Genomic DNA, 21,683 nt, shown 5'->3' on the forward strand with positions numbered 1-21,683 from the left:
TTTAAAGTGAGTTTCTTGTAGACAATATATTCTTGGGTATTGTTTTTTATCCAGTCTTTTTGTTTTATTCAAACAATTTCATCATTCAATTGCTGTGTTTAGAACATTGACATATAATGTAATTATTGATATGATTGGATTAAAATCTACCATCTTCCAACTTTTCCTGTGCCCGCTCAGAGCCTGTGGTTCTCCATGCACCCAGCATCCATTGAGACCTGCCTCACACCAGCAGAGCAGACATGTGCAGAGCCATGGTAGCCAGGCTCACTCAGACTCAGGTTGCTGCTTCTGGCACTGCTTTACCCACTCAGATGTACTCAAATCAAACAACTGCTGTAACAGGCCTGTAAGCAACCACACCCATAATATCTAGACTACCCCAAGTCCAATGAATGCCACCATGAGGGCAAGTGGTGGTGCTCTGTAGTCAACAGGCAGTCTCTTTATGGTCTCATTCTCTCTTCTGCATCTCTACTGTTAAAAGACTCGGGCTAAGAGCCACCTGTACTTCATCTTTTAAACCCAATCCACACAGTCTTTGTGCAGAATTGCCATGGTTTTGTGCTTCAACAATGCTTGAATAAACCAGCACTGGACCCCCTTGGCAGCCAGCAGCCCAGATCCATCCTTCTGCCCCCTCCTATTGGTGACAAGGGTCTCCTAGTAGTGACAGAAGCCCTGGGCTGCCCCAAGGCTCCATCACCACTCCAGCACTGGGGAGCCACCTGTGCTCAGTCACCCATCATGAAGACCATGTCCACCTTGCAGGTGCATCAGAACTGCCACCAGGACTCAGAGGCCACCATCAACTGCCAGATTGACCTGGAGTTCTATGCTTCCTACCTCTACCTGTCTATGTCTTACTACTTTGATCTCAATGATGTGTGTGGCTTTGAAGAACGTTGCCAAATATTTTCTTCACCAAACTCACAAGGAGAGGGAACATGCTTAGAAACCAATGAAGCTGCAGAACCAACGAGGTGGCTGGATCTTCCTTCAAGATATCAAGAAACTAGTGATGACTGGGAGAATGGGCTGAATGCAAAAAGGTGTGCATTACTCTTGGAAAAAAGTGAGAATCAGTCACTACTGGACTTTCACAAACTGGCCACTGAAAAACATGACTCTCATTTGTGTGACTTCATTGAGACTTACCACCTGGATGAGCAGATGAAATCCATCAAAGAATTTGGTGACCATGGAGTTAACTTGCACAGGTTGGAGGCCCCTGGGTCTGGCATGGCAGAGGATCTCTTTGACAGCACACTCTGGAAGACAGCAGGGAAAGCTAAGCCTTAGGCTGCCTTCCCATAGCCATAGAAGTGACTTCCCTAGTCACCAAAGCAGCACCTGCATGTTGGAGTTACCTTTACCTTTTCTGTAACTTGTACCAAATCATCCCCTTATGCCTTTCATTTGTACCCTTCCTTCAAATAATGTAACTTGATACTAAAAACAAACAAACCCCAATCCAAATGGTGTCTAAACTTCCAGGGTGTCAAGGAAAAAAACAAGTCTTAATTGAATCTGCTAGTTTCACACCTAACTTTATTGACACAGAAAATGTTGAGGATCTCAAATTTGATGGGTTTGAAGTACATGTGCAGGGTTTGCCTGGATGATGAATGTCAATATTACATCTGCTGGAGTTTCATGTACCAAATGAAGTACATATTCAAAATTAGAGATGGTTTCCTTAAATGTGGCCTAAGAAGTACTGACACATAAAATTCTACCTTAAAAATGAATAAGTTTTATCTTGTTTAAGAGATAAAGGATGGAACTTGGAACAAAATCAGTTTCATTTGGTTCATTAAAGTTATAAGGCCACAAAACAGGAATAAAACAAAAAAAACTGTGGTTTTATTTATATGTACATTAGAAGGAACTTCCAGGTGTTCCTGAACATCCTCAATGTATTGTTTCACAGAATTAATTTAATGTTGATATAACTCTAGATAAAGTTTTATATTGTTAACCTATCACTGTTATTCTGGGAACTGAACTCTTTCCTCTGTGGCTTTGGATTTGACATAGCATATGACATTTGGGGTAGTAATTGATATGTGCCACAGCAATGATAGGTTGGAATCTACCCCAAATCCAAGTTTAATGAGTAAATTTTGCTTACACTCAACAAGATCACCAGATTTATTTAGGTAAACTAATTCCAAAGAACAGAAGTACAATGACCTCAACTAATTTCAAATGCATTTTATTTCTGCATATGTTGAATAATTTTTAATTTTTAATGTAATTTGATTTTATCGATTATGCCATTAAAGTTGTCCCAGTTCTTTCCTTTTTGTCACCCTCTTCCCAGAGCCCCCCACTCCCTTCCTTTGTTCATGTCTATGGGTCATGCATATCAATTCTTTGGCAACTCTATTTCCTATCCTTGCTCTTAACATCCCTCCACCTATTCTGTATCTACAAATTCATACTTCTTAAACCCTTCACCTTTTTTCCCATTTCCCCAGACCACCTTCCCAACTGGCCAGCATCCCAATGTTCTCCATATTTATGATTCTGTTAATGTTCTGCTTGTTGTTTAGATTCAATTGTTGATAGTTATATATTTATTGCCATTTTAATGTTCATAGTTTTGATCTTCTTTTTCTTAAATAAGTATCTTTACTATTTCATATAGCAATGGTTTGGTGATGATGAACTCCTTTAGCTTTACCTTGTCTAGGAAGCATTTTATATGCTCTTCAATTCTAAATGATAGTTTTGCTAGATAGAGTAATCTAGGTTATAGGTCCTTGCTTTTCATCTCTTTGAAGACTTCTTGCCAATCCCTTCTAGCTAATCTGCCAAGTTTCTTTTGAGAAGTCAGCTGACAGTCTTATGGGAACTCCTTTGTAAGTAGCTATCTGCTTTTCTCTCTCTGCTTTTTAAGATTCTCTCTTTTTCTTGAACCTTTGGCATTTTAATTATGATGTGTCTGTGAGTGTCCTCTTTGCATCCATCTTGTTTGGGACTCTCTGTGCTTGCTGGACTTGTATGTCTATTTTCTTCATCAAATTAGGGAAGTTTTCTTTCATAATTTTTTTCAATAAACTTCCAATTTCTTGCTCTTTCTTCCCCTTTGGGTGCCCCTATGACACGAAGGTGGAATGCTGGAAGTTGTTCCAGAGGTTCCTTACACTATCCTCAGTTTTTTTGATTTTCTTTTCTTCTTGCTGAAGTGATTGGATGTCTTTTTCTTCCTTAGGCTCTAAACCATTAATTTGATTCTCAGCTTCATCCACTCTGTTGTTGACTCCCTGTAAATTGTTCCTTATTTTAATTAGTGTTTGCTTCATTTCTGATTGGATCATTTTATACTGTTGCAGTACCCACTGACTTCCCTAAGAATCCTTATAACCAGTATTTTGAAGTCTGCATCTAATAGATTGCTTATTTTCATTTTGTTTAATTCTTTTTCTGGAGTTTTATTCTGTTCTCTCATTTGAGCCATATTTCTTTGTCTCCTCATTTTTGCAGGCTCCCTGTGTTTGTTTCTATGTATTAGGTAGAGCTGCTTTGACTCCCTATCTTGGTAGCGTGGCCTAATGTAATATGTGTCCTGTGTCCAGTGGCACAGCCTACTCTATCCCCCAAGCTGGGTGCATGAGGTGTGCCCTCCACATATTCCCTCCTTTTGTAATATAATATTAACTGCTGTCAGCAGCTCAATGGGAGAGATATACCCAGGCCAGACAGTTAGTAGGACTGGCTGTGACCAATGGCCATTAAGTCCCTCCCTCCACGGCTTGTGGAGGTGGTTGGGTGGTGATGCTCTGACATGCTGTAACTGTCAATTGGGCGTGCAGCCTCTGGTGTTTCCCAGGTGGTGTAGGCCAAGGTCACCCACCACCTTCTGTCTGGTGCCCATTGGTGTAAGTTATAAAGCAATCTGCAGATGGCTGCTGCTATTGCTGGGCCTGGGGCCACTCAGCAAGAGGTCTGGGGGCTTGGTTCACATGTTGCTTCTTTGAGTGGATTTCAGAAGGTCTGAAGCCTGACCTAGCCCTGCCATTGATATGGAGAAGCAACTGTTACCAGTTTGGGTGGGTCCATAAGTTGGATGGTGCAGAGTGTTAAGTAATTGTCAAGGCAGGGCTATGTGACGCAGGTTGATAGAGACTCAGATATCATTCCACCACACTGGGGCTCTATGTGGGGGAGGGCTCAGAAAAGGAACAATGACTGCTGTCAGTAGCTCTATCCTAGAGGAAGCTGTCCCCCAGCTCTCATCCTGATGCCAGACCCTTCAGTTCCTCCCTGTATGCCATTAGCTCCCTTCAAGGTGCTGACCCAGTGCTGGAGCCCAGAGGGAGTGAGTCTGAGTAAGTTCATGTGCAGGACCCTGAAAAAGGAGCTGCCTGAGAATCCCACAGTTTCTTCAGCTGACCCAACCCCCACTGGTTTTTACAGCCAGAAATTATGAGGACTTATCTTCCTGGCACTGGAACCCTGGGCTGGGTGATCTGGTGTGGAGCTGGGATCCCTTGCTCCTGAGATATCCTTCCATTTTATATCCATCACATGTGGGTTTGGGACGAGCCCATTCTGTGTCTCTGTGTCTCTATCCCTCTGCCTCTCCTACTCGCCTGAGTGAATGTGGTTTCTTTAATTCCTTAGTTGTCAGACTTCCATACACCTCAATTTGCTGATGGTTCTGAATGAGAGTGGTTCTGTAGTTTAGCTGTAATTTTGCTGTGGTGGTACAAGGAGGCAAGCCATGTTTGCCTACACCTTCATCTTGACCAGAAGGCAAGAGTAATTTTTGAATACTTTTTACAAGTTGAAAAATGATTGGTTTTGAAGGTAAAATTGACAAATTTTATAATTGAAAAGGCAAATATATGAAGGGGCCAAAACTGTAAATTAGGTATTTGGGGTGTAAAGACTGGAAGCTTACATTGAATTCAGAAAAATTTTTATACTCTTTCTGTACATACTTAAAAAAAACAACTATGAATCAAAATAGATACATTGGCAACACTTTCTGTCATTGGTCAACATTTTTAGATAGTTAGAACCTGATCTTAAGCCTAATGTGGGCTTGATTCTGGAAAGCAAATCTTTCCACAACTGCCTCAATGCACAGAAACATTTTGAAAAATACTTTCCCTAAAGTTTTCTGTTCTCATGGTCACATACTGATACTTAGATGTTCCAGTATCGAATAAGTCCACAGTGGTTTTGATAACCAGTCATTTTTTTTTCCATCTTTAGAAACCTACCCAGGAACACCACACCCTTTTGTTTCATACCTTAATCCTGCCCATCTATTTTAGATTGTATATTTTGTTTGTGTACTTATGCTTTGATTCATAGAATTTCTCATGTTAGGGAATTGATTTACATTGGGCACAAATTGTAAGTAAAAAGAAATGGCTGAAAGAACAAAATAAAATAAAATTTACCATCTTGTAGTGATTTTACTTGTTTCATCTTTTTCTGCCTTCTTTTGAATTATTTGAATATTTTTCATTCCATTTTATCTCTATTACTGGCTCACAATTTATATCTCATTTTTCAGAATGTTAGTGCTTACCCCAGGGTTTAAAATATACTTCTTTAATTCATCACAGCCCACCTCCAATAACATTATAGCATTTCACATGTTGCTGAGGACCTTACAACAGAATATTTCCAACTCTACCCTTTTATCCTTTGTGTTGCAGTTATCATACAATATACTTTTAATATGCTATAAAATCAAAATATAGTGCAACTGATTTTTGTTTTAGATAATCAGTTATATTTTAAAGCAGTTAAAAATAAGGAAAAAAACAATTTCATATTTATCTTAATTTATACCAAAGGTCTTAATTTCTTTTTGAAGATACAAGTACAGTATCTTTTTTCCCTCAAATTTAATGAAAATAGTATCCTAAAATTATATAAAGAAAGCCATTACAACATCCAAAATACTATTTGTCAAGGCCCACAGAAAAATTGATATTGAAGATTCTGTTTTTCAGTGTGATTCAATTAAATGGCTTAATGCATAGTTGACCATTTTTACTCTTTGTGAGAACTTTTTTGTGTTTTCACACTTGTATATATAATCTTGACATATATACACACACATACACAGTTCAAACCTTAGGACTCTTTTAGACTATATGTCATCATTACTAATAATAACTGAATATAAAAATGATTCACAACATATATTTTGACTGTATTGATTAGGTCTTAATTTGTGGCTTATGTTTACGTTCATACCAAATTCCATAAAAATAGCTTATGTATTAAACTAAGTCAGTTAAACAGGGCAGAAAAATTTTATGAGCCCAGGGAGCCTGGGGTCTACTGTTGGACATTTAACAACTGTGAAACTTTACTATTATTTTCAAATTTATGGCACTGTTTTTGAACAGCTAACAAAAAGTACAATATGAAAGAAATCCAATGGTTCTTCTAAAGGAGACCCAAAGTATATCATAATCAGGCTCTGTTCCTTAATTCTGTGGCAGATGATGGATTCATGTCTTTGGGATATATTTGAAGTAGAAAGTAAAGAGTTCCTTACAGACATTATTTATAATATTATAATTTTTAAAATGTATAATTCACTTTATTTGGCATTATTTACTTGTTTTTCTGTTGCTTTTGAGTGCCTCCATATAGCTACTCAGTTTTACTTCAAAGGTAATATGTATCAGAAAAGTTATTTATATATTTTTAAGTATCCATGTCCCAAATTAATGACCTGATAAGCAGCCAAGATTTACGTGAATTTCTTTTTGTTGTTGTTATTTCTGTTTTGGGGGATGTGTGTCAATGAGACCTAAGTCATATATAGTTCTCATAAGTCCATGTTCCAAGTTTTACTTCTGACTCTAGTCATTAGTTTTATTCAATCTTACTTGAAAAATGCATTAGTTCAGGCTGCTATAACAGAGTACCATAGGTTGGGTGACTTGCAAACAATAGAACTTTATTTCTCACAGTTCTGGAGGCTTAAAGTCTAAAATCAGGATACCAGCTTCATTGAGTTCTGGAAAGAGCCTTCTTCTGGGTTGCAAACAGTTGCCTTCTCATTATGTCCTTACATGGAAGAGAGCAGAGAGCAGAAAGAAAGCAAGTTCTCTTTGACTCTTGTAATTCCATTTAGGAGGACCCCACCCTCATGGCCTCATCTAATTCTAATCACCTCTCAAAGGTTCCACCACCTAATACCGTCATCTCAGAGGTTAGGTTTCAATATATGATTCTGGGGGGGGGGGGGAAACCATTCTCCCCACAGCAACAACAAAACAACTGAAAACCTATAAGTAGGAGCTCAGGAGACAAGTAACTTGTTTCTGTATTATAAAGATGAGCAGTGCCATAACACTGTCCAAAGAACAGCTACAACCTGCACAAACAACAGGGCTACATGTCCACTGTAACCCAGTGCACAGGGAAATTTCCAATTGGTTCTTTTCATCTCACATTGGGAAGGGGATATACCTCCTGCACCATGGGGTGTCCTAATGAGGAGGCTTACTAGTGTGAGAATGCTCCAAGGCAGGTGAACATAGGCAAGGAGCAGGCAGGGGGAGGACAGGGGAGGATGTCAGAGCAATGGGTGGTTAATGGCAAATAGCTCTGTATTCGGTCTGGTTTCATAGACTGAAATCGTCCTCTTTTTTCATCTTCTCACACCTAGTTTCTACATTCTTTCCCTTGCCTTCCCCAGCCAGAATCTTATGCAGGCCCCAGAAGATAAAGCTTACACGGTCTCCTTCTTTGAGCTTTTGTTTCTGCTCACAAAGTGGTTGAGTGGTTAACCATGAGCTCTGCTCACTCATGGTTATCATTGTGCTTTGGGGAAGAGAAATGGTGTCCTCCCCAAACCAGTGACAGAATGGAAGAGAGAGGGAAAAAACTCAGAAAGCAACAGATTAATTCCTGGAAGTATTACCCTGAGGTGCTCATATACAATCTTCAGGACCATGTTCATATACAATCCTCAGGACCATATACAGTCCACATGCACTGTGACTATATATATATGTAATCACAAACATATGTAATCCTCATGCCTGGATGTTTATTTTCCCTCTCTGTTGCTTCCTCTACCTGCCTCTTAACACACATTAAGTCTGTTAGTTTAAAAAACAATGACAGCAAAATTATCTTGACTTTGCATCCCTTTTGAGTTACTCTTATTTCTTCCCTTTAGTGCCAAGTCTTTTGAAATAATCTCTATACCAGTGGCTTTCAAACTGGGGTGCAGCTACCCCTAGAAGTGTACTAGGACTTAAAAAGGATAGTAGTTGCAGAGTTGCTATGTAAATCACACATAATGAATCCACTCCAACATTTTCATCTTCCTAGAGCTATGGGTTTTCTCCTCCAAATCATGCCAGGAAAGCTCTGGAGTCTCAATCTCATTGTCATAAGCCACCAGTCAGTCCAAGTTTCAGTAAACCCATCAAGTTAGCTACTTACAGGCACCTATAGCTGCATGAGCTAACACATTAAATCTGGAATCTCTAGTAAGTCCACCTGTATCAATTCATTTGGCCCATTTTTATATTCTGTGCTCCTTAGGCTAATACATTCACAGTCCATTTTTGTACATATCCCCCAGCTTCTGATGATGTATAGTCACAAAATCTTACAATTCTTTTGGTGTGTAATCTGTTACCTTCCATAGTTGTTTTGGCCCTTTGAAGCATGATGAGATTTGACCATAGTTATGAGTCTAGTAAAAACAGAAGGTGAGTGAGGTGGGTTTTGACAAGAAAGAACATTCCCTCACAAGGCATATGCCTGAAGTGAAATGATCACAGGAAAGCTAGTAACGTCAGGTATAAGACAGAAATCTACTTCTACTGGGAAAGGAGACTTTGAGTGTCTCAGGAGTCTCAGATTTTCAGTTTTATCTGAGTTCAAATAGATATCATCTCAAGTTTCAAGGGGACATAATGTCCCAATCAGTGCCCTAATTTTCCACTAGATACCTAGTCAGGCTGTGAACTCAGCTAATGTTGTGAATCTGCAACCCAATGAATTAAGTTTTGTGTTTGATTTTCAACAACACTGACTCTGAAGCTACAAGATATGAGATTATTTTAAGGGTGTCATAGTTTGTGGTTCTAAGAACATTATTTTAACTGAGGTATAGGACCTGAGATTCTCATTGTTTTTCTGTCTGCTCTCCAGTGCACTCAGAAGAGTCTGTAATGGTCAAGTACAGAAGCTGCATGCATTCCCACAATTATTTAGTTGGTACTTAATTAACTATAGAGGTTATAACTTAATTTTAATATTCCATTTCCCAGGTTACTAGCATCTCGTTTTCCTTGGGATCCCAGCTTCAGTTCCTGGTTACTAACATCTCATTTACCATTGGCAAGAGGCTCAACACCCACCCACTTCTCAAAATCCATCTTTTCTAGTCTGTCTTCGCAGACAACTCCAGATATGATATCTACTGCAGTCAGAGTCTAGTCAGGAGACAGAAATCACACTAGCAACTGGAATAGAAAAAAATTTATATAAAGAATTGTTAACTAGACTTCCAGCCAAGATAGAGACATAGGCAGATACACTTTGCTTCCTTGCACAACCAAAAGAAAGACAACAACAAATTTTAAAAATAATAATAATAACCAGAATGGCCAGAAAATCAAACTCTATGGAAGTCTGACAATGAAGGAGTTAAAGATGAAACATCTGTCCAGACCAATAGAAGGGGCAGAGATGGACATCCAGGGCAGAGAGGACCCAAGACAGGCAGTGGCTGGAGGACCAGGTGGGCAACGTGGTGGCTGGCAGACTGGGTGGTCCCACATCTGTGAGCAGATAAACTGGGAGGAACAACTGGGGAGTGAGACAGACCATACAACCCAGGGTTCCAGTGTGGGGGAAATAAAGCTTCAAAACTTCTGGCAATGAAAACCAGTGGGGGTTGAGGCAGTAGAATAAACTCCCAACCTCACAGAAGAGTTCATTGGAAAGACCCACAGGGTGCTAGAACATACACAAACTCAGTCACCCAGGAATCAGCACCAGAAGGGCCCAATTTGCTTATGGGTAGTGGAAGAAGTGACTGAAAGTCACGGAAGAGTCGAGCAAGTGGTGTTATTCCTTCTCAGACCCCTGCCCCACAGATAGTGCCATAATGCAGTGACATGGGTTGCCCCACCCTGGAAAATACCTAAGGCTCATCACCTTATTATATAACAGGCACACCAAGACAAAAAAATATGGCCCAAATAAAAGAACAGATCAAAGCTCCAAAAATAGAACTAAGTGATGAAGAGATAGCCAGCTTATCAGATGCACAGTTCAAAACATTGATAATCAGGATGCTCGCAGAAATGGTTGAGTGTGGTCTCAAAGTAGAGGAAGAAGTGAAAGCTTTGCCAAGTAAAATAGAGAAAAATATACAGGGAACCAACAGTGAAAGGAAGGACACCAGGACTCAAATCAATAATTTGGAGCAGAAGGCAGAAATAAACATTCAACTAGAACAGAATAAATAAATAAGAATTCAAAAAAATGAGGAGAGGCTTAAGAACCTCTGGGACAAGTTTAAATGTTCCAACATCTGAATCATAGGGGTGCCAGAAGGATAAGAACAGACTTCAACCTGGTGAAGGAAATAGACCTCCAGAAAGTCCAGGAAGCTCAGAGAATTTCAGAGAAATTGGACCCAAGGAGGAGCACACCAAGGTACATCATAATTACATTACCCAAGATTAAAGATAAACTGAGAATCCTAAAAGTAGCCAGAAAAAAAGGAGACAGTTACTTACAAAGGATTTCCCATAAGGCTATCAGCTGATTTCTTAAAAGAAACTTTGTAGGCAAGAAGGGATTGGAAAGAAGTATTCAAAGTCATGAAAGGCAAGAACCTACATCCAAGATTGCTCTATCCAGCAAAGCTATCATTTAGAATGGAAGGGCAGAAAAAGTGCTTCCCAGATAAGGTCAAGTTAAAGGACTTTATCATCACCAAGCCCTTATTATATAAAATGTTAAAGAGACTTATCTAAGCAAAAGAAGATGATAAAAATATGAACAGTAAAATGACAACAAACTTACAACTATCAACAACGGAACCTAAAAAAACAAAAACAAAATCTAAGCAAACTACCAGAACAGGAACAGAATCACAAAAATGGAGATTACATGAAGGGTTATCAGTGGGTAGAGGGAAGGAGAATGGAGAAAAAGTACAAGGAATAGAAGCATAAATGGTAGGTACAAAATAGACAGGGGGAGGTTAAGAATAGTACAGAAAATGGAGAAGCCAGAGACCTTATATGCACAACCCATGAACATTAACTAAGGTGGAAGAATGCTGGTGGAAGAGGGGTACAGGGTGGGGGGAAATAAGAGGAGAAAAGATGGGACAACTGTAATAGCATAATGAATAAAGTAGCATAATCAATAAAGAAGAGTGTTAAATAATAAAGGTACTTAACTACTAAAAAGGATAAATGAGAACTCCAAAGCATCCATAAGTAGCAAGTGCCAAAAGTAACCTATCAACTATACACTAAGGACAAGTGAACAATGGAGGAACAAGGAACTTAGCAGAGCAGGTCAGACCCCTTCAAAGAGGGTCTAGCTACCACAGAAATACATGTCTGCCCACGGTGAATAAGCTTGTCAGGAGATCTGCACTAAAGCTGGTCTGCAGAAGTGGCTCAAAATTTCCAGAATAGATGGTTGGAGAAAAACCAGTCTACAGAAACAGGACAAAGAAGGATGGATTTGGAGCTGAGAAACATTAAATTGATAACTGGCACTTTGAAAGATAAATATACTTGTATATTCATCCTCTTTCATGGTTTCCTACAAAATAAGCTATAGTGATTTTATCATCTTTTGATATCACATCATCTGAAACTTAAAAATTCAGATTGACCAGTACACATGACAAAACAGTCTCATGTTGCAGTCCTTGTTATTCTTTTCCTTAAGAAAAAAGAGAAGTTATATCATGAACACTGGGGCTTAGAGAGCAAGTGTATCCATCTCAAAGAGAAAAAAATATGCAGAGGGAAACAGTATTTAAAATCAGTGTCTCTATCTTTCGTTTATTTGACGTTCCTCCTTTCAAAAGGTACAGCCTAGTTTCCTTCTTCTAACATAGGTTGGACCTGATCTTTTTAAAACTAGAATATGACGGAAGTGATAATGTATGACTTCCTGCAAAGTCACAGAAGGCATTGCCACTTCTACTGTGCTCTCAGTCTCCCTTGCCGAGCGGGAGTGACGTCAGGAGGATGTCAGTGGAGTGGTCTATGCAAGAAGAGCTGAGGTCTTCAGCCAACAACTAACACCCATTCCCTAACCATGAGGGTAAGTAACATTGGGAGCAGGTCCTCCAGTCCCCATTAAGCCTTTAGATGGCTGCGGCCTGATTTTATCTTGACTGCAAACTCCTGACAGACCCTGAGCCAGAAAAAACCTGAATTCCTCACCCCCAGAAACTGTAATGATAATAAATCTTTATTGTTATTTTGAGCTACTAACTTTTGGGGTAATTTGGTATACAGCAATATAAAACTTGTACTAGTTAGTATTGTGGTGCCATAAGAACATTTTACTCTGTGAGTCAGCTTACTGTATAGGTGTGAGAATTGGTCACGTAATCTACCTATCACCCAAAGTATGAAACATAACATGACCAAAACACACTCCTGCAGCCCCAGTCCCCCTCCTGTTTTAATTGCTCATGGTATTAGTGATGTTTTGTTGTATATAGTTTAAACATTTACTTACATAGTAAGGACAAAAGTCATTTCATTCTAAATTGAATTACTTTTCAGTTTCATGATTATTTAGGCAAAATTCTTTTTTTGTGTGTGTGATTGAAAAGAAACTTGGGTTTACATCAGTTTTCATTTTGTATTTTGGAATGTTCTCAAACGTGGGACATAGTAACCACTGCAGCAATAAGGACGTGAGGTAAATGCTCGGTTCTTTCTATTTCCTCCCTGTCTCCAAGATGGCACGTGGCATTTAAGGAGGCTTATTACATCTCAGCCTTAAGCTCTGAATGTTAATTCTGGGACTGAGTTTGCTGATGCACAGTGGGAGAGGAATGGCAGTCTCTGGGGAAAAGCAGAAAAGAAGGGAAGAAAGTGGTATCTGTTCCTCAGAGAGAGAAGTTTCAGGGTTTGTCTATAGGGTCATCTGGCTCTAAACTAATAGCTCAGCATTATCAAATGCCTGAACATTGGCTCTTTTCTTTGCTCAAGAGCCTGAATGTCACTAGCCCAGGGCCCCCCGGGTTTGCTCACTTTGGCTCCATTATTTTGTGAGAGGTTTTTTTCTCTCCTGAGTTAATCCTAGGTCAAAAATATATGCCAGAAACCATATTGACCCTTAGCTACTTGTATTCAAGTCTTCATCACTGCCTCCTGCCTACAGTGGTCATTACACACACACACACACACACACACACACACACACACACAAACATATACACATACATACACAAACTTGATTTGTATTTCAAGCTTTAAAATTTTTATTTTCAAGAGCAGGACTAAGTAAGCCTGCTTTAAAAGCCTATCTGAGACTAAAAAACACACAGGAAGAGTTAGGATTGGAGTTAACCAGTTATTCTGGAGTCAGAATGTTGGCTGTACCACACAAATGTGGGCACAGTATATGGTAGGAACAAGACCCCTATTCTGAAAAGTTGGAGCCTTGGGTGATTGAGCGACAAGAAAGTATCTGTCTACACCTGGTTCATTTCCATTTACTAAGGAGTTGGTCAGTGACGCAGAGAAAAGTGTGTCAAAGTATTAGGGAATGTGGAAGAAGCCAAGCCCTGCTCACAGAGTCTTCACCCCCATCAACAGTCTTTTCTGTTATTTCTTTTTTTTTGCCTAGCTTCAAGTGGACAGCAACTCCAATTACAATCCTGAGGGTTCAGAATGGGGCATTGCCCTCCAGAAGGGCCAGGAGAGGGAGTTTAAAGGTGGGAGGTCTGACGTGGAGGTGAGCTACAGGTCCGTGGTTCTTGTTTCTAGTTCCTGCTCATTTTCTAGTTTTCCTGGGCCACAGAAGAGACCATTCATGCACAAACACATTAGAGATGACCAGACTATTTATCTTGAAGTTTGCAAAGAGCCTAGGTAACAATTCACAACCATGAAAGAGTTATGCCAGACTTCCACCAAGATGAAGTGGAAGCACTGTGCCTTCTCACACAACCAAGTTAAAAAACAACAAAGTTTTAGCAACAAAAACTCAGCCAAACCACAGAAAATTGAACTATTCCGAAGTCTGACAACAACGAACCCTTCAGCCAAACCGGTAAGAGGGGCAGAGCCAGCAGCAGAGCAGGGTTGGGCAGGAAAGATCCACCCAACTGACCTGGGTGCGGGACCCAGGTGCACCGGCAGCCTTAGGTGGATCCCAGTTGTGGAGTAGCGGGTGGACCCACTGAGGGCTGACCATGGTCACACATTTGTGCGCAGATAAACTGGTGAAGGAGCGAGCGGTGAGACAGACCGAGCAGGCCCCAGTGGCGGGAAGTGGCAGAGGGGACCGCTGTTGTCCCTCTCTGACCCCGCCACCACATACAGTGTCACAAACCAGCGACCTGGGTGGCCCCGCCCTGGTGAACATCTAAGGCTCCACTCCTCATATGTAAAAGGCAGGAACAGATCAAGACATGGCTCAAGAACAACTCAGAGCCCCAGAGTTGATAAATCTAAGCGATGAAGAAATAGCAAAACTTTCAGATGTACAGTTTAAAACACTGGTGATCAGGATGCTCACAGAAATGGTTGATTTTAGTCACAAATTAGAGGAACATATGAAGGCTAAACTAATTGAAATGAATGGAAATGCACAGGAAACCAATAGTAAAGGAAAGGAAACTGGGACTCAAGTCAAAGGAGTGGACCAGAAAGAGGAAAAAAATGACCAAACAGAAAAGGATGAAGAAACAAGAATTCAAAAAAATGAGAAGAGGCTTAGGAACCTCCAGGATATCTTTAAACGTTCCAACATCCGAATTATAGGGGTACCAGAAGGGGAAGAGGAACAGCCACGAGTGGAAACCTTATTTGAGCAAATAATAAAGGAGAACTTCCCCAATCTGGCAAAGGAAATAGACTTCCAGGAAATCCAGGAAGCTCAGAGAGTTCCAAAGAAGTTGGACCCAAAAAGGAACACACCAAGGCACATCATCATTATATTAGCCAAGATTAAAATGAAGGAGAGAATCCTAGAAGCAGCAAGAGCTAAGGGGACAGTCACCTACAAAGGAGTTCCCATCAGACTGTCAGCTGATTTCTCAAAAGAGACCTTACAGGCAAGAAGGGGCTGGAAAGAGGTATTCCAAGTCATAAAATCCAAAGACCTACAACCAAGATTGCTCTATTCAGCAAAGCTTTCATTTAGAATGGAAGGACAGATAAAGTGCTTCTCAGGTAAGATCAAATTCAAGGAGTTCATCATCACCAAGCCCTTATTATATGAAATGTTAAAGGGACTTACCTAAGAAAAAGAAGATAAAAATGTGAACAGTGAAAGGACAACAAATTCACAGTTATTAAGAACCACACCTAAAACAAAAGCAAACTAAGAGGACAGCTAAATCAGGAGCAGAACCATAGAAATGAAGATCACATGGAGGGTTAGCAACAGGGGAGTGGGAGGAGGAGAAGGGGGGAGAAGGTACAGAGAATAAGTAGCATAGATGGTAGGTAGAAAATAGATAGGGGGGCAAGAATAGTAGGGGAAATATAGAATCTAAAGAACTTGAGACACATGGTCATAAACTGAAGGGGGGACGGTGGGGGAGGGGGTGTGCAGGGTGGAGGGGAATGAAGGGGGGACTAGAACTGTAATGGCAAAATCAATAAAATACATTTTTTTAAAAAGAGCTATTTTTTTAAAACAGTGCTGGACTGTTTCCCACTTGCAACTATGGGGACCTGGGATAGAAGAGAAAAAAATCTCATTGTGTATTGCAACAAATTTATCTCCTATCTCCAGTTCCTATAGTCACAGCATCTTTGTCATCTCTTCCTCATGACAGCTGCTGCCTTTTCCATCACCAATAAGGCCTGTTTTCCTTGGGCTGCAGCCACCTTGGCTGTTATTGCCATTGGATTTGCCACAAGGAGGTATATCACCATCCGTCACTAGGCTGCAACCCTCTTAACTCTCCCGCCTCAGTAGCCACAGAATCTGTTGTGACCACACCTGCTCCCATCTCAGCTGTCATTTCCTCAGCCACCATCGTTTTCATCAGTATCTGGGCAGCAGCAGCCACAGCCCCGACCACCTGCTGGCCTATTGTCAGCCTGCAGCCTTCACAGCCGTTGTTTTTCCCTGCATAATAGAAGACTAAAATAACCTCTAAGCCCCTTTTCCAAAAGGAAGATTAACCTGTTCAAATTTAAGGATTTTTCTTGTATTGGTTGATTAAATTTCTACATAGGGAATAGATTATTTAATAAAAGTAAATTATATACTGAAACCTCTTAGATCACAAACAATGCGGCTTGGAATAATAATTCTGATAAAAAATGATCTATACTGCAAAGTCAAGTTCTCTATTAGATTCTTCTGTAACAGAATTGGAAGCAGCCTGTGCAAAGGTGGAAGCACGGACTGCCAATGTCGGGCTGCCAGAGACTCAGTCTTGGTATATGGTGTTTCTTCACTAAGCCCTTTCAAGGGGTGAGAGGCTGAGCAACTTCCTTGGGCCCAGGCTTTTGTCATCACTAAGAGGAATGATCTCTTGCCTTTAGTGTTAAAGACTTAATCTTAGAAGCATCTTAATCTTGGAAGAATAATTTCTAAAACTCAGCTGAAGAAAAAAAGAATGAAAAGAAATAGTTAATTGAAAAAGCATTTGACCATTTGAGATCTTGCTCCCTGGCATATACTATCTGTTCAGCTCAAATAAACTCTTATAAAATTCTTTTTTAAAAACCCAAACCCTTAAAACCTTGATGTAGAGGCAGAACATGTCAATAGATGGACCTCAAAATGAATTACTTGAGTAACTATTTCTTTGAGCAGTCTCCTCTATATATTTGCATACTTAAAACAAGTCCTAGCCCTGGCTGGGTAGCTCAGTTGATTAGAGCGTTGTCCCCATACACCAATGTTAAGGGTTCAATCCCCTTCAGGACACATAACACATACAAGAATCAACCAATGAATGCATAAATATGTGGAACAACAAATCAATGTCTCCCTTTCCCCCTTCTCTCTCTCTCCCCTCTGTCTAAAAATAAATACATTAAAAAATTTTTTTTAACTTCTTTGTCTGGGGCTGCCAGTTTCACATGAAAAAAAATCCTACAATTTCTAGTCTAAAGGGTATAATGTAAATTTGTTCTCAGAACTCCGGGAGATCCCACTAATTATTATTATGACTTTAATTTAATACCCTTCCCCCTAACCTGCTCACTCCCACTTTCAACTACGCCTAATGTTCCAGAGTTCAAAGCGTTGCTGGTCCAATTTCTCCAGAGTGAACTTGGCTCCAGTTTTCTGCAGAAGTGAAGAAAGGGTCTTATGGTAGGGCTGGGGACCTGGGTGTACTAACTGTTCCTTTCAACCAAACCTCTTGTTTTCAGCCCAACCCTATACCCCTGCCTTTAAAGGTTGCTGAGGATTCAAACTACATGCCTGAAACTCAGTGGCAGAAACTATCTCACTTCTTGTTACCTTCTCCCTGTAGGTACTTAGGTTATTTTAGTGAGTTTTAGTTTTATGAAGAAAAGAGACTAGTTTTTTTCTTTTGTTCAGTCTATCATATGTAACCAAAATCCCTGTTAATTTCTTTTTTAAATTAATTTTATTTAGTTATTTTTCAAGTACAGTTTTTTGTCTATTTCTCCCATCCCAGCCTCCCCACCCCTTGCTCCCCACCTCCCTCCCATTTCCACCCCCCTTAGTTCTGAAAGACAAATACCATATGATCTCACCTTTAACAGGAAACCCTGTTAATTTCTTTAATGCATCTCACTTTTTAAAATTTATGTTCCATCTGTCAAATATTTATTTTGGTGTGTGCAGGGAGATGAGAGTATAAGTTGAATGTCACTCTGTACTAGAGCTAGCCAAAAGATCCATCTTTCATTGAACATCCTCCTATTTGTAACACATAAGGGAATAAAATATATATTGCCTTCAGGAATTGGAAATGGTATCACAAAATTTGTAACATTTTCTCTGGGTCTTAAATGATCAGGCAAGTAGAAATGCATTGAGGAACGTTATTGAGGCAGAGGAAGTGATGTGTGGGAACTGCACGGAGATATAAAAATAGGTGGGAAGTGAAAAGCAAGGCTGATAAGACACGGAAACAGATCTTAAAGGGCATTTTATACCATATTTAAATGTTGAACTTTATGTGTAGGAACACCAGATCATAATATAAGATAAGTCTAATGTTTTAAGAAATATACACACAAACCATATTGCTAACAATTAATTAAGTGGCCTCATGATGGTCCTCTTTTCAGTTATATCTGACAGGTAATTTCTTCAGGTTTTGATCTCCAAAGCATACTTTTTTATGATTCCATCTATGCCTTATGCCTCTATGGTTGTACTTCTTTCTGCATCTGAATGTATTACCATGGAAGAATTACTCATCTCAAATATGCTAAATAAGCTCTTCACACATCTTTGGAGAACTTGGAATTGGTACCCATGGACAAAGGAGACCCAAGAGAGCTCAGGAGAGAGCAAAAGCCCAGGGCCACTTGACAGTCAGTTGAGTTTCAGATGTGCCAGCCAGCCACTGTACAAATAAAGCAGCAGAGTGTGGAAGCCTTACAGGTTTGGTGTATTTGAAAATAATCTCTGCCCAGATAACTGGCTGACTACTAAATTGTGCAGATACAAAAGTAACCCTAAGAAGTTAGGCTGAAGGAAACAAAAGATTACAATTAAATTCTCAGCAGACACATCGGCAGCTACAATCCATGGGGCAGATAAATCCTACAGTTCAAATGCAAGAGAGCTAACCCCCCAAAGCCCCCCCAATTTGTAGTTGTTACAACATATTAATTATAATGTCCAGTTTTCTAAAAATTATGAAATATGCAGAGGAAATATGACACATACTTGGAAGAAATAAGCGATCAGTAGAAACTGACTTTTAGTGAGGCCAGATGTTGGCTTTATCAGGAAAAGACTGCAAAGCACCTATTATAAATAAGTTCAGATAATTAAAATAAATAGTAAGATGATTTAATAACTTGATGATATTGATGGAAAAATGGAAACCACACGCACATACACAAACACAAAGATTTAGAGTTGAAAAATACCATGTTACTAGGTAAGCTCAACAGCAAATTAGATACAGCAAAAGGAGGTATTGGTGAACTCAAAATAGAGCAACAGAAATTATTCAATTTGAAAAACAGAGTGACAAAAAATAAACAGAGCCTCAAAGACCTACAAGACAATATAACATCAAACATATAATAGAAATCCCAGAAAGCGAGGAGAGATAGGATAGGGCAGAAAACCATATTCAAAGAAATAATGTTCCCAAATTTCTCAAATTTTATGAGAAGCATAAATTTACTAATCCAAAAAAGCTTGAAAAATCCTAAGCAGGATAAACATAAAGATAACCACACCTAGACAAACATAAACCCTAAAAGGGGGGAAAATACATAAAAATTTCTTTTTGTCTTTGTCTAGCATGGATATCTTTGTGACACACTTTAAATTCAAAGATCCAGATAAGTTGAAGGAAAAGTGTAGGGAAAGATGCACAGTACAAACAGAAACTATGGTAGCAGGACTAGATTTATCAAGCAAAAGAAACATTAAAAATATATTTCTTGAGACCAAGAAATATAGAGAGTCATACATGATAATGATAGAGGGTCAATATATTAGGAAGGTTTAACTATTGTAAGTGCACACCTAAAAACAGTTCCACATGCAGGAAGCTGAAACTGACAGACTGAAAGGAGAAACTGACAATTCAACAGTTAGAGCTGTAGATTTCAGTACTCTTCTTACAGTAATTGATGGGACAACTAGACAGAAATTCTTTCCTAATATATGATGTATATTTATATTTACTAATAGAAGATACATATGTATATCTTTACTAACATGTGTGTGTGTGTGTGTGTGTGTGTGTGTGTGTGTGTGTGACATAAACTCAGCCATAATAACCCTCTTGAGACAAACTAACCAAGCAGGAAGAAAGGGGTTTGAGCAAAAGTAGGATTTCCAAGGGCCACAGCCACAAAGGCTAACTGGACTCAGTATGAATGCCTGAAGATCAGAAGATAATCCTAACAAATCAGGGAGGGATTTTTTTTTTTTTAACTTAGAAAAGCAGAGATAAAAAGCTGAACCAAAATCAGGGGCTGTGTAAAGAAAACGCAGTAGAGACCCAAGCTGGAACTGACCATCAAAGGGCCGATCCTAGAGAATAGACCCAGAAGCAAGTTCTGGGAGGAACAAAAAAATCCCTTCTGAGATTTCACTAGAGATGATTTGTTCTGAGGTAACGTTGGGCCAGAAATCCGAGGAGCTCAGTCTAGCCTCCACCCTATCGGGCCAGACAGTGCGGAGGCCAGGAAAAAGAACCAGAGCCGGATAAACTCCACTCACAGTGCCAATCCAACCAGACGACAGCTGGACCGCCGTGAGATTAGGATAAAAAAATCTGGGTTTTGTAAACTTATCCATTTGTCTGCTCTCATATTTGCTTTCTTTTCCTTTAGTTTTTTTGTTTGTTTTTGTTTTTTTAAAAAATTCCAACCAAGTCCCAGCTGAACCAAAAGGAAAGCTGATTTCCCACACCTAAATCAAGATAAATAATGGAAATGCTCCAGAGGCCATGGTGGTGGAGCCAGGGAATCAGTGACAAAGTAGAATGGAGAAGAGCTCTGAACAGCAGGCACACCAATACCTTCTTGCCTCAGGATTTTTATCTTTCCTTTGTGGTCTTTCTTAAAGCTTGGACTTGCACAGTAGCCTTGGGAGGAGGTGAAAGAGGTCTTGTGACTTCCTATTGTCAGGGCAGAAAAACAAATAAAGGATTGTCTTTGTGGAATTGTGGAATGTTTATCAACCTAAAGAAAAGCATTTGTCTTTTCTCACAGGGAAATCCTGTCAGCTTATCTTAGACCAACCCCTAAAATAAGTAGTTTTCAGTGCCTTCATTTATTTTTTCCAGCTTTATGAAGATATAATTGACATATAGCATTGTGTAAGTTTAAGGTATGCAACATGATGATTTGATATATGTTTATATTGCAAATGATTATTACAATAAGGTTAGTTTCTTCAGTATAAAAGAAAACCATAAGCATAGGAATGTGAGGCAACCATCCGGGGGCAGTGGCTAAGTTCAAAAGCACCCTCTACAGATGCTCAGTTTGTTAACATAATTATGAAATTAAACCCTCCTACTTGAGGCCAAACATGGTTCCTGCCCTGTCCTTGCCCCCTTCTCCCTTCCCTGGGAGTGTGAATTTTGGAGGCTATGGCCTTTGAATAGAGTATCAGGGTTTAAGCTGAGATGGGAAATGGAATTCATTGACAAATATTCTTGTGAACTTCTAGTGTGTTTAAGAGCTTTGAGGTAGCCATAAAAAGTTGCATAACCCAACTTGCCTTCCAGCTTACTCTTTCCTGCTGACAGAAAGTATTTGCCTACTGTGGGGCACACAGCAGCTTCCACAACTCTGAAATGGCCCAGATGT

The 21,683-nt window shown here is 39.6% G+C and overlaps 1 pseudogene; it reads left to right on the plus strand.

The window, feature by feature from the left end:
- The first annotated feature begins 254 nt into the window (after positions 1 to 254).
- LOC119062818 (ferritin heavy chain-like) lies at positions 255 to 1,302 on the plus strand (annotated as a pseudogene).
- The last annotated feature ends 20,381 nt before the right edge of the window (positions 1,303 to 21,683 follow it).

This window comes from Artibeus jamaicensis, unplaced genomic scaffold, assembly GCF_021234435.1.
Source record: "Artibeus jamaicensis isolate MK-2021 breed Jamaican fruit bat unplaced genomic scaffold, CSHL_Jam_final contig_585, whole genome shotgun sequence".
NCBI lineage: Eukaryota > Metazoa > Chordata > Mammalia > Chiroptera > Phyllostomidae > Artibeus > Artibeus jamaicensis.